Raw genomic sequence first — 12,981 nt, 5'->3', positions numbered from 1 at the left:
AAAAGACCCTGAGTCAAGGAGGTAAGGGCAATACCATTCTGGAAACTCATCTCTTTAATTTTTTTCTCACTGCCTGTGATAAAGTTGGAATAAAGTTTTAAATTATGGTGAACACTATGTTTTTCAGCTGCAAGTATTGTAGCAGCTTGCTGGTTTTCAAATCGCAAAGCTGGACAGTGAGTCACCCCCTGTAGAGGGGCTTCCTGAGGACTTCAGAGTTGTTACTGTGGCTTATGAACAGTTACTGTCTTTTTAGAAACTTCTGGCTTTTAAGCAGCTTAATTTTCTTTCTCTCTCTTCTTCAGTTATATATCTGTCATTTGTATAATAGATAGAATAATTGGGTTTAGAGTTTAGAGTTTAGCTTTCTAGTTGTAAATAAGGCTGGGTTTTTGTGGTGGGTTTGGGTTTTGGTTTGGTTTTGGGTTTTGTTTTGGTTTTTTTCTGATATGGTCTGATAATTTCCTATTGATAGGATTGAGGGAGGCTTAGAAGGTGGCCTTATATACAGGTAATGTAACGGCTAAAAGTGCCACAATAGTTTATCATAATCCATACGGGAATTAGAGGAATGATCTGTTAGGTTGTATTTCTTTTGATAGATTCCTTCTACTGTATACTTGTATATTTTTCACAAATTCTGTTAGATTTATGTGGCTGTTATGGGTGTTCCCACAGGAAACTATTTCAAGCTATCGTAATGTGAAAGATTTTCTAGGTTTTGGGCTATGATTTCTTGTTTTGATGATATATTGTGAAGCACATCAGTGTTTCCTCATGTGAACTTCAAGTTCTTTTCCTTGCTTTTTGAAAATACAGCAAATGCTGATGCTCTTTTGCCTCTTACTTAACTGAGCTATAAATATTTGATTATTTTAACCTTTAAGTTCTTCATGCATTATCATGGTTTTTGAAGGTCTGGGTGCTGGAATATTTCATATAACCTTGTAAACACTCCTAGTCTATAGGAAACAGTTTTTTCTGAACATAATGTCATTTTTTTTAGCTATGCTGACGTGTAAAAATGTTTCCCAGTTTGTGCTTTTTTCCTTCTCTGCTAATTCCGAAACTTTTAATATTAAGAACTCATGAAAATTTTGGTGCTGTCTTCCTGTTGGCCTCACAATGGCATAGCAGTTTCTCATGATGGCTCTTATCATTAAATGTTTCTTACATTTAACTTCATCTTCTTTAATCTGAAAAGTCTTTAACTTTTTTCTTACTGATTGACATCTATCTCAAGGAAAATTAAAATACTCAGAACTCTGGATGCTTTGTTCAAATTGGTTAAGTGAGTATGATTAACTTGTAAGAAGTAGCCCATCAAGTAAAATCGTACGACTGCATACAAAGCTGTCTGTTGAATTAAAATACCAGAAACCCAACTTTCATTTGCAATAGCAGTGTTCTGATTTTCATTAAGTAAATTATGTTTTACTCCATTTTGTTTAAACTCAAGATTAATTTCTATGGTTACAGGGGATATAAATATCTATATTGCTTTTAAAAGGGATTGTTTATTCAGAACAGGGCTGACAGTTTCTTCTTAAGAGAAACTATTACTTAATTTTATTTTTCTAAGTTTAAATGCTTAAAAAATATTTGTAATGATACCCCAAAGGCATCATAAAAATGTAAAAATAATTATACTCTAAAATTACAAAAATTACAGGAAACGGACATTTAAAAAAATCTTACTGAGATTAATAGCTGAGAAAAAGTGAGAAAGGAAAAGTGCCTTACTTCACAACTTAAATTCTTGTCAGGAGTTTCTGCTTTCAGTGATTAAAAATATACTTTTGAATTGTCAGCGTTACTGAGATGTGAAAGAATAGCATTGATTTCCCTTTAATTACAGCTAAAGCTTACTGCTCCCAAATTCTGCAAGTGCTTTGTTGGGAGAAATTTCTATGTGACTATCTACTGGAATTTTTTCAAGTAGAAATTATTCTCTCCCATGGTTGGGGGGGACCATTTTTTTCATAGGCCAAACCAGTTGGCAAATACCCCTAGGCAGATCAAAACCAGTACTAATAGCATTTTGTGGTGAACAAATGCAGGGGTCCAGAAATGCTTTTTCATGCCACATCATACATTACCTTGGGAAGCTAATGGTTGTTTGGTAGTTAACTTTAATTGAAATATGGCAAAGCGATGTACTCTAAAAAGGGATTTTTCTCAGGCATTACAGCTGGGCTTTGTTCATGTTGGAAGATTCTTGAGTGGGGACAAAGTAAGGTGCCTTCATTCTCAGTGATGCTTTTAGGCCAGCTCGTACTCTGATAAATTTCTAGCCCTTGCTGTGGAGTTGAGAACCTGTCATGGTTTGTCTTAATTACCATTTTATAAGACACTTCTATTTCTTAGAAAGGGGCAGGGCAGAGGGAATGGGATAATATTAGCAGACTGGATTTTGGACTGACTCTGTTAGTATCCCTGTCTGGCCCAAGAGTTGTTAAAAAGGATTTTCCTTTTTTTTGCTACTGTTGTTTTCCTCACCTCAGTTTAGCCAAAATTTTTGCTGTTATAAGGACTAGTGAAGAAGTTATTTTCCCCAGGGATGAGGGAGGGGTGTTTTTGTTTGGTTCTGCTTCCTAGGTGCTGTCACAGAGGAATAGTAGCTTGCTCAGAAAATGCAGTAAAGCAGTCCATTTGAAGTCGGGCGGCACGGAAGAGATCTGTGTGCCTGATTGAGAAACTTTGTCTAGATTTACTGAAGATGTGAATAGCCCCTATCAGTGTGTCACTCCGCATCAGCCACATAAGGACTTACAGCGACCAGGTGGCCCAGTGAGTTCCTAAGATTTAGGGCAGATGATCCAGGTCTTGGGGTTTCCTGTTATATGAGGAGAGGAAAAAAAAAAGGGCCCTTTGTCTTAATTTTTCTGCAGATACCATAAAGCACTTGGATGAAAATTTTGATGTGTACAGTATTAGCTCTTTTCAAGTATATTTATTTGTTTGCTTTTGTGCCTGATCTATACGTGTTCTTTAGATAAGGAATCATAAACTTCTAATTTCCAACTGGGCATTTTCTTGGTCCAGTCCAGTGTTTTAATGGGGGAGAAACTTATTATTTGGCATAAATGCTAGAGCAACCACTAAAGTAGTGTTTCATCTGCGTAATACAAATGAAGGTGTTGAAACATAATGAAAGGATTTTTGCACCGAGAACACTATTGTACTGATGATGACAATCCAGAAGAATACTTGAACACTGGAACAGAACGGTGCTTGTCCCCCTGGATCGTATTTGTCAAAGTGGTAGGATTTTGAGACAGAGTGAGTGCTGTGTCAGCTCGTGCTGCATCAGTATATAGGTATATTAGTGTAAATACACCGAAAATGTAGAACTCTGAATGAAAAGGGCCTGGGAGAGGAGCGTGGGACTGCGGTGTGCGCGAGGGAGGCTCCGGTCCGGCTGCGGCTCCAGCAGAGAGCACGACGGCACAGCTGATGCCGCAGGCTTAACTGCTCTGGTGCCCTGTGATGGCTTCTGCTGAACTGGATTCAATTTAGTCCCAAAGTGAAGCACATGCACATATAGCTCTCTCCGAATTGCACTGCAAAAACTTGGATTCTGAATTTCATAATGATCATCTGACAGAGTAACCTTCTATTACTGTATGTCTGTTAAATGAGACTGGAAATTTTTTATATCGTAAAACATCTTTGAGTCAAGAAAACATAGCACTAAATGAGCTCAGGCTGTGAGAACAAGGGACAAGAAAAATATCCCTTACAGAAAGACACAAGCAAAGTTTAATGCAGTTACTGAAAGCTTGTAAATGGAGCGTTTTGAACAGCAATGGTAAAGGCCAATTATTGCAACTACATATTTTGACCCATTTACTTTTATCTCTCAACCAAAACATTCCCCACAATTGTTGTGGGGTTTATATTTTAGTCAATGAGGTTTTGGATGATTGTGTAAAAATACAAACGTTAAAGCAAGTTATGATTAGAGTTGGACAATAAACAAGAAAAAGGGAAATAGTAAGTTTTATTAAAATCAGATGTTGCTTTTTTTTATTGAAGGTATTTGTTGCCACAGAGAATAAGTGAATACTGGTTACTAAAAACATTTAGCGTGACATTATGTTTTAGAAAGCCTACTGTTAATTTTTTCTGGAAGTCGCCTCATGTTCCAGTTGACCCTCTACAGTCCATTTTCAGAATATTTAGATGTGCTTCTGTATGTGCAGGTATCAAACCAGTGTGTTCCCACAAGACCTAAGAAAACAGTGACAAAATTAACACAGACCTCTTTATCTTAAATTCTACATGTATTGCAGTTTTCTGGTTCAGAATTGAAATTCAGAGTTTATAAGTAATTATCCTATAAAATAAGATATTTATTTTTCTGTATTTATAAATGCCTGAAATACACAGCATTAAAATGGTTTTAAGAATATACAATATACATTAGGATAACTTCAATCTTAAAAAAAATGCAATGGCTTCAAAATAATTTTTCTATACATTTGGAGTTTGCTCTGTGTACCGTACACATTTTTTTTAAAACATGCAGCAACCCCATCCCCAGTAAAACCTAAATCCAGTCATAATACTGGTACTTTCAGTCTTTATTGTGAGCAGTGGGGAACTGGAGCTTTCGAGCTCTTAGGTCTTAATTTTGCTTTACTCTTATTAGACAAGTCTTGAACGAAAAATGGTTTGCAATTGTGTCACAGAATGCCAAAATTAATCTCTTCATCATGCGCTTGACCAAATCTTATACCAACTCTGGATTATTTTTAAGGAAAGCATGACAAGATGAAATGTGAGGCTTTTAGGCTGATAGTGAGTTATTTACTACCAAATTTTCCACTTTGTATAATAAATGGTGAATAAAAACACGAGAATAACCAAGTGCAGATCTAAAGTGTGCTTTAGAGGCTAAGTATTTCAAGTGTGAACTGACAGTAGCAAAAATCAATGAGAGAGAATTTTTAAACCATAGGCAGTATTTATAAATATATGCTAAGTAAAGCAGGAATTAAAAAACCAAGAATATTTCCTTTAAAAGCAAGCTGTTTTTTTTTTTTTTTTTTCTTTACTGTGCAAGGCAGTGCTTTTTCACTCTGCTTTTTGCCAGTTTGATATTTAGCATAAGGAAGCATTTTCTGCTCCAGACCAGGCATTAGGAGATCGGCTATGCTTCTTACTGCAGTTTAGAGGTTTCTTAATCAGTTTGTTAATGATCACTGGATACTGCCCGTGGTATTCTGCAAACAGGTTTTATCTTCCGATATCCCACAATGGCTAATGCAAAATTTTGCAGTGATGCCTTAAAATTTTACTTTGGTTTTACAAAAAAATATTGTGTTATTTTAAATTGGAAAAATACTGATAATATTACACATTTCATTTTTTAGATCTTTTTCAAGTTTTGTACCATCTTTACCTTGAAGAATCAAAATGCCTCAGTCTTCATTTTCATGGCTTTTAATTCAGTTAATTGTTTTGAATGTTCTTACCCCATGTACCACACATTCTATTAGTACAACACCTCCATTCTTGGTTATGTTAATTCCTTTACTTCGAATGCAAGACGACTAATAAAACGCAGTTAAAATGTTGCCCTGCCCGTTGCTGCCGCTGTAACATATATGCTGATGTAAAGCAGAAACTGAACAATGTCACAATTTTCCCGAGATTAGAGGTAGCCAGGCTGGCTGTCTCCTCGCCTCCTGCTACCCACTTCCAGCATCGGGCCACCCCCACGGCACAGTTTAGATATTATTTGCTCTTTTGGGTTTCAGATTACGAGAGCAATTGATCTGTGTGACCTAATTTAGAAACTTTCACGTTTGCTGGGGAAACGTAAACCAAATGTATCCCCTCAAGAGACAAATCAGCTGAAAACTGGCCAGTTGACGTTTGGAGGCAGCCAGTGCTCCTCTGCGATGAATTCTGGTAGGACAGCACCACCTCATGGCCTACTAATAAGTCACCATTCAGACCCCTTTAAGTAAGTTTTCACACTATTAAATTCAGAGCTGAAGCTTCAAGCTCTGAATTGCATCTTTGCTTTCATTTAATTGGTTTAACCTTTGTTGCATGTCACTGTATCAGGGAATTGTATCATTTTGTCTTTTGAAGGTTCCAATTTCTGAAATGTAGAATCCAGGTAATAGTCTTTTAAAAACAAAATCTTGTCTGTTCTTAGGCAACATTCTGCAGGAGCCTGTGTGAATCAATGGGCTGACAGTGCTTAAAATATAACCTAGAAGGAAGCTGTGTGGGACTTGGCCTTTCATGTGTTGTATTTTTAAAAATTCATCACTATCTAATCAAAGGTAGTTTCTAGTGGAAAACTTTTCCATAGGAGTAATTTCTGCATCAAAACTTTGCTAACTAGTCTTTCCCAACTGTAATAGTTTAGGTAAGAGCCCAAGCTCTTAATTTTAAAATTTATTTAATATAAATCAGGTTTCTGTTTATAGTATCTATTCTGTTTGGGTTTTACTCCAGATTTCTGAAAATGCTTGCCTTCATAATATGCTGTGGAAAACTTCCTTCTTTTTTTTCTTTTTTTTTTTTTTTTAATATGGATTAGACATTGGAAACAATGTTTTGGTAATAAAAACAAGTTTATGTTCTTACACCAATTACTTTATCTCCTCCTAGTGCTGAGACTGTACTTTTTTTGGTCGGAAACATGCAGTCCCTGTATAGCACTTAATGCCTTATTGAAATTCTTGATTTCTTCTGAAATAGGGAGTGGGTATGTTTGGGTTGACTGTATGTTTGGAACTGAAAACATCATAGGTGTCTAGATATTAATATTATAACAATCTTGAATTTTCTGCTCTTTGCAGAGGGGATTGTAGAATGTAGTCACGTTTTCATGAATCTGTAGATGGGATCTATTTAGGTAAGACATTTGAAGATCAGGCTTTTTGGACGTCGAAAAATTAAATTTGAAACTTTTTGTGGTTAAGACACTTCCATCAGCAGTGCTTGTCAAGGCTGCTGAATCAACAGTAAATGCTGTGTTTCTTACGACTTTTGCAAGAGCCTTTCTATTATGTTTTGGTTTTAAGTATTTTTCAAGTTTTCTTTAACAAAGTGCATCTTTTAAAAATTCAGAATGGCGGTATAGTGCGAAGTGTAACAGTCAATTTATATGGTAGTAAATAGTTGCTTATTGTTCTGATGGAAGAGTAAACTTGATAAAATGCTATGTTTGTTCATTGAAAATGACTATTCAATGCTGTCGAATTCTCCCTACAATATGTCACGGGAACCTACTCCAATCATTTTAATCGTAAACAATGCTGCTGCTTCTTGCGGTGGGTTAAACGTATGCAAATTGGAACCTACTGTTTCATGAGTGATCAATTCTTTGTGGGGAGTGGAAAGAAATGTTGTATGTATTGCTAAGATACTGAAGGAAGCAGAGTCAGCGTCTTTGTTCTAAAGTATATGCATCTTTTGAAGATGCTGCTTTGGAGGGAATGCTTTCCTGTTTCTCTTATTTAAAAATCTAGCCTGCTCTAAAATCTTGAGAAAAATCTCTAAATAGAAGAACATCTACCATTTCTAGTGAAGGCCCCAAGTATAAACAGAGCTGTGCATGCCACCTGTGGTAGCAGATGGCAGCCATTCACAGCTTCCTTTTGTGTTGGACCTGCATTATATGCAATATTTGCTTTTATGTTTTAATAAGAGTTGTTTAAAAAATCTACAGTGGCAACAAAACACAGATATGTGTGTTAAAGAGGTAGTTTACAAGGAAGATAAACTTTTTGAAGTGCAAACTGGAACCTGAAGTAACTTTACAAAAGTTACATTACAGGCTTTAATGTGAATTTATAGAGTGTTTTTTACTTGCGTGATGCTGATGCTTTTGTTGCCACCCAGTGGAAAACTGCTGCTGCTTTGCTGCAGAGATTGTTGTTTTGTCATGATCAGAACTACACTTGGGAGTTTTTACATAACACCTGGAGTCTTCAGCTTTGGTACCTGAGCTTAGGAGCTTATTAGTCTAAGTTTCTTAAGTTGTAACTAAATAAACCTCCTTTCATGGCAGATGTGTCTTTTAGGAAGTTCCCTACTGGGGCTATCCAGTGTCTGCTCTCCCTTGTGCTGATACAGGTATTTGTGGAGCTGCAATGAAAAAAACCAATTCTTTATATTTGGTCTTAAGCGTTATTAACCCCCATTTCCAGAACAATAATTTAAAAAAAAGTCATTTCATTGTTTTGGTGTGTGGTGTTGACCCTCAAGGGAGTGCCAGTGGGAACGGGAAGAGAAGAGGGAGAGCCTGGGGTTTTGTAAGCGGTCTTCATTGTCAGAAAGAACGTAACCCTCCATATTCTGGTAGTGAACAGAAGCCTGAGAACATGCTGTTAGTATAACGATATAACTGATGTTGGCAATATTGGGAGGAAAGGTGTTTTTTTCCCATGATTGTCATAAAAATGTCAGTTATATCTGGAAATTCGGCAATGTTCTTCTCCATAAGATAAGTTTAGTCTTAATGTAGTGCAAGCGTGCTGCAACTATGAAGGGCATTTCTCTAAGCCCTCCTATCCCTTCAGGGAAAAAAGGAAATAATTTCATTATTTCAAGGTTGAAGGAGAGGCTTATTTCTCTGCTCCAGATTTTCAGAGAAGAAAGATAATTTCCAGAGGCAGAGAATAGGAACCATGACAAGAGGCCAGTACTCAGATGTGTTTGTACTTCGTCTTCAAATTGCTTTCATCTGTCCTTTTGATGGCTGTGTCAACTGCTGGTATAATTGTTGTGACAGCGGGCATATACAGCAAATAGGAAGTTGCAGTTATGGTGGATGGGTAAATGGAGTAGAAAAAATGGATATGCTGAATTGCAAGTGGGATTTAAAATTGTTCTAGGTCTACTTGAGAGATTAATTAGAGACGATACAAAAAATTAGCACAGAGGCAGAAAAAGCGGGGCAGGGGGCAGAGAGAGGCTGACTGGCCAAGAAAACTCTGGCAGAAGGGAAACTTTGTAGAGATAAAGTCAGGTTTGGCAAAATGTGCGATGAGTTAACTAATTGTATTAAACACACACACACACACACCCCCCAAGTTAAAATATTCTTTAGCTGTGTAAATAAAAAGACAATTAGCAAAGAAGTGGATTTCTCATGCAGCTGGAGTATAGATTAAGAATAGTTTAGGCATGATCTCCAGACTAAATTAATAAGGAAAAAGCCATGGACCAGCAGGGTAAAAGCAAAATATGTACTAGGAACCGGAGCACGGAATTGGAAATTTGCACAAAATCTCAGAACTTCAATGCAGTCAAATTGTGGTTATCAGGTAATCTCTGGGTTGAGTTCAGACACGGTGGACTTGAGAAATCCCGAGTTCTGAAGGCAGCTATTTCTAATGAAAATACGTTGAACTGAAGATGGTACTGTTTGATCAGGGGGAAGCAAATTTAATGCCTATAATTAAGTCAGCAGAGGGAAACTGATAATGACATCAGCAGGGCCTGACCCAGAAGTGATTCAAGATTCAGAAAAGATTTTAAGGGGAAAAAGATAAATAGAAAGCAAGATACAATGCAGTATAATTTGCTATCTTACTAAAAATAGGATGTGTCCAACTAACTTGATGCTTCAAGAAAATCTGCTTTTCCTTCATTAAGATGGCCTGATATCTGATGGTGAAGTGTTTGCTAACGTGCTAATAGGAAGTCTAGAGATCAGCAGCGAAAATACTAACTGAATAAGCAGAAGCAATGCTTCTGTGTTGAAAGAAGTGTTGGGCTGAAGAGAGGTTAATAGTGGAATTACTTTTTGCATTCCCCAAAATAAGAAGAGTACTGAACAAGATGAGTTTCAAAATCAGTCCCAGAGTAAGTAAAATATACTGATGAGGGAATGCTGAGAGGAAGGAGAGGGAGGAGCATGATACATTACAGCAAGTGCTGAATGATTCTGGGTTCTGGAGTTGTGGGGGGAAGAAAGAAATTCAGCAGTAGAACATGTATTTAGAGATCAAAGCAAAGAATAAGCTCAAAACTAATAAATGAGAATAGTGGAAGAAAAGATACTTCCAGCTGAGTTTCAAAGTAACTAACACCAGTGAATGCCCTTCTGGCATCTGCATTGGAAAAGGATGGGTACAAACTGGAGCAAATGCAAAGGAAAGATATGGGCTAGGCAACTCCAGAGCGATCTTGCGAGAAGAAACTAAAAGCTTAGGATCATTTGTCTGGAGCTACAGAAGGAGAGAGAGAGGATTATTGACAGTAAACTCAAACACACATGCAGGGAAGCAGAGCTTTTAAGGGAAAGGATTGTTTTGAAGCAAGAACAGATGGATAGAAGTTGGCAATCAGTAAACCTGGAAATGTGATGGTTCTTATTCATAATAAGAGCAGTAGGATTCTAATAAAGCCATTCAGTTGGAATAGGGAGATGCTTTATTACCTTTGGGCTGGAGCTTGATAACTTTGTAAAGAGTGTATCGTGTGTCTCTGATAACCCCAGAATAATTGCAGGTTGATGACAGTGGAGATATCTTCAAGATTTATATTTGTATAATCAGGGATATTTTGTGTCTACAGCAGATTAAGCATTGTACAAAAAAAAAATTTTTTTTTAAAATAAAATTCACATTCCCTGTTATGCTAGTGAGACCTTCTTTTTCATAAAATTTTTTTAATTTTGTTGATATGGTAATGAAAAATTGAATTCAAAACTATGCCAGTAGTTTTTGAACGGTAAGAAAAGGCAAAAGAGAAATAGCAGCAGTGCAGCATCGCAGAAGATGTTGTTAGAATTTGAGGGAAAGTAGAACAAGAAGTCTCACTTCTGATGCAAATCTTGGGAACTAAGAGCTTGATGAGAGTATGGGCATAATGGTGTCATTCTAAATTCATGAAAATAGCTTTACAAATGAAGGAGAGGCAAAGTGGGGTCAGTGCAATTCAAACACACGATGACAATTTTAGCCTAAATAGAATGCTCTTTGTGACTAGATGAATTAATTACTGTAAGACAGTGTTCTTGCTTGTCATTCTGATTCTTTCTGCTTGTTAATCACTCCTAAATTGTAGCTATTGCAGTAATATTAAGATTTATTACTTATAAAGTTTTGCTAATCTCTTTTCTAGTTTAGTGTGTTCACATATTAATGTAAATGTTTTGAAAGGTTTCTTATTTTACATTTCTACTCTTTGTCCTCAGCAGTACTTTCTTTCTGCCTATTAAGTACTATTGTTCTACTGAAACACTGTATGACTGTTTTAAATGTTTTGCTTTCATAGTCAAGCTTAATTTACCTATTCAGCAAATTTCATGACATACCAAGTCTGAGCTGAGAAGGAGATTAGTATACAAAAAAATAAGTTCCAGTAGCAATGAGAAGGAGCATCTGTAGCATGGCTTAGTTTATTCTTTGTGCCTCATTGATCTTGTAGTGATTTCAGTATTTCCCTTCTTATTGCTTATGACGGTGCTAACACACTTTAGGAAACTTCGGATCTACTGGAGGTAGTAACAGAACTCAGTTTGCTATGAATGGGATGAAACTTCCTGTCCTGTTAATCACATGGAAAACTTTAAACATGAAAACTGGGAAAATTCTTATCCAATACAATGAGTTGTAGTAAAAATGAAACAGGGCAATTAACAATAGGGAAATGTATGCGTATTTATTTGCACAAGGAAACACTTATTTTTAGTGGTACAAATCACTGTGGTCTTACTAAGTACATTTTTTCCTCTTACTTTTTTCAAAGAGCTGCTGATCTTTTGAAAAAAATAATTGGGGGAATTAATCTTCTATTTATCCAAACTATTCTGTATTCTTTCTCTGTGGTTTTTTGTTTGTTTAATTACAAGGAACATTTGCATGAAAATAGGATTTTAAGACTTGAACAGCTTCTGATGCTTTTTCCCAGATACATGGAGTAAGCCGCATTTATTGTATTTGTAAACTAAAACAACTATTGTTTTGTAAAATTCCTTGCATGCTTTTTTACACTGAATTATTAACGGATATTTGAGAATATGCTTTAGAAAGGTTCCCCCTGCCTCTCCCTTGAAAATATAGACTACTAATGTATATAATTCTCTCCTCTCCTCTCCTTCTCCCCCTCGTCATATCTCCTTTGAGACCTGCCAAGGAAGTCATATTGGTAGTCATCTCATTTCTGTGGCCAATTAAACTCGATTTCTGTAGTTCTTCCATTCTCTAAGATAAGCAGCATCTTATGCTACACCAGATCTTTTAAATCAGACTAAAGTTTGCAAAAGTTCTTTCAGATTTTTAGAAGTTTTTTCATCTTTTCAAAGGTTCTTTGTCAAGACTTTTAATAAAGAAAATCAAGGGGATTTATAGCAAAATGTATCCCCAGTGAAGTGGAAATCCAGAAATAGAAAATTGATAGGGATGTATGCTCTGGCAAAACTTACTAATGATTATCAGATGATAGAGATACTACTTCAGTTTGGGCACAAACTGGTCCCTCTATTATGGCAAAAATAGAAAGGAGAGGGACAGCACCTTGCTCTACAAATTCTGGTAACTGAACTTGAATATTTATATCCTGTCTTACCAGTAACATGTTTAAAACTTTCTTGCGTGATCTTCTAAAATGGATTTATTTTCTAAAATGTACATTAGGTTCTGGATTGCCAATTTAGATAAAGTCTTGTGTTATTATTATCATGTTTAATATTTTTAATGTTTAATATTGTGGTTATATTTAGTGTTATAGTAGTGTTGAGTATTTAGTTTATGCTTTTTGGATAGAAGACGTGTATTTTTACTACTTTTCTCTGAGTTGTACTTTCATACAACAGATCTTTTTTAGATGATTCTTATGTATTGACTGTTTGCAAAATGTGAAAATTCTACAAAAGAGTAAATTTTATGATTCTGTTTAATTACAGAATAAATAATTTTACAAATTCATATTTCAAGTGTGGAATACTGAACTTGAAACATAAAAGTAATCCATTATCTGACTGAAGCTTAATTATGATTTCTG

At 35.9% G+C, this 12,981-nt stretch overlaps 1 protein-coding gene across 6 annotated transcripts in view; it reads left to right on the top strand.

Moving 5' to 3' along the window:
- STX18 (syntaxin 18) overlaps positions 1–12,981 on the top strand; it is a 69,435-nt gene that overhangs the window by 22,184 nt on the left and 34,270 nt on the right. The gene's annotated exons all lie outside the window — the stretch shown is intronic.

The sequence above is a fragment of the Platalea leucorodia genome (assembly GCF_965183815.1).
Source record: "Platalea leucorodia genome assembly, chromosome: 6".
Taxonomy (NCBI): Eukaryota; Metazoa; Chordata; class Aves; order Pelecaniformes; family Threskiornithidae; genus Platalea; species Platalea leucorodia.
The sequence above is the reverse complement of the archived record's forward strand: the minus strand, read 5'-3'. Positions and strand labels throughout refer to the sequence as shown.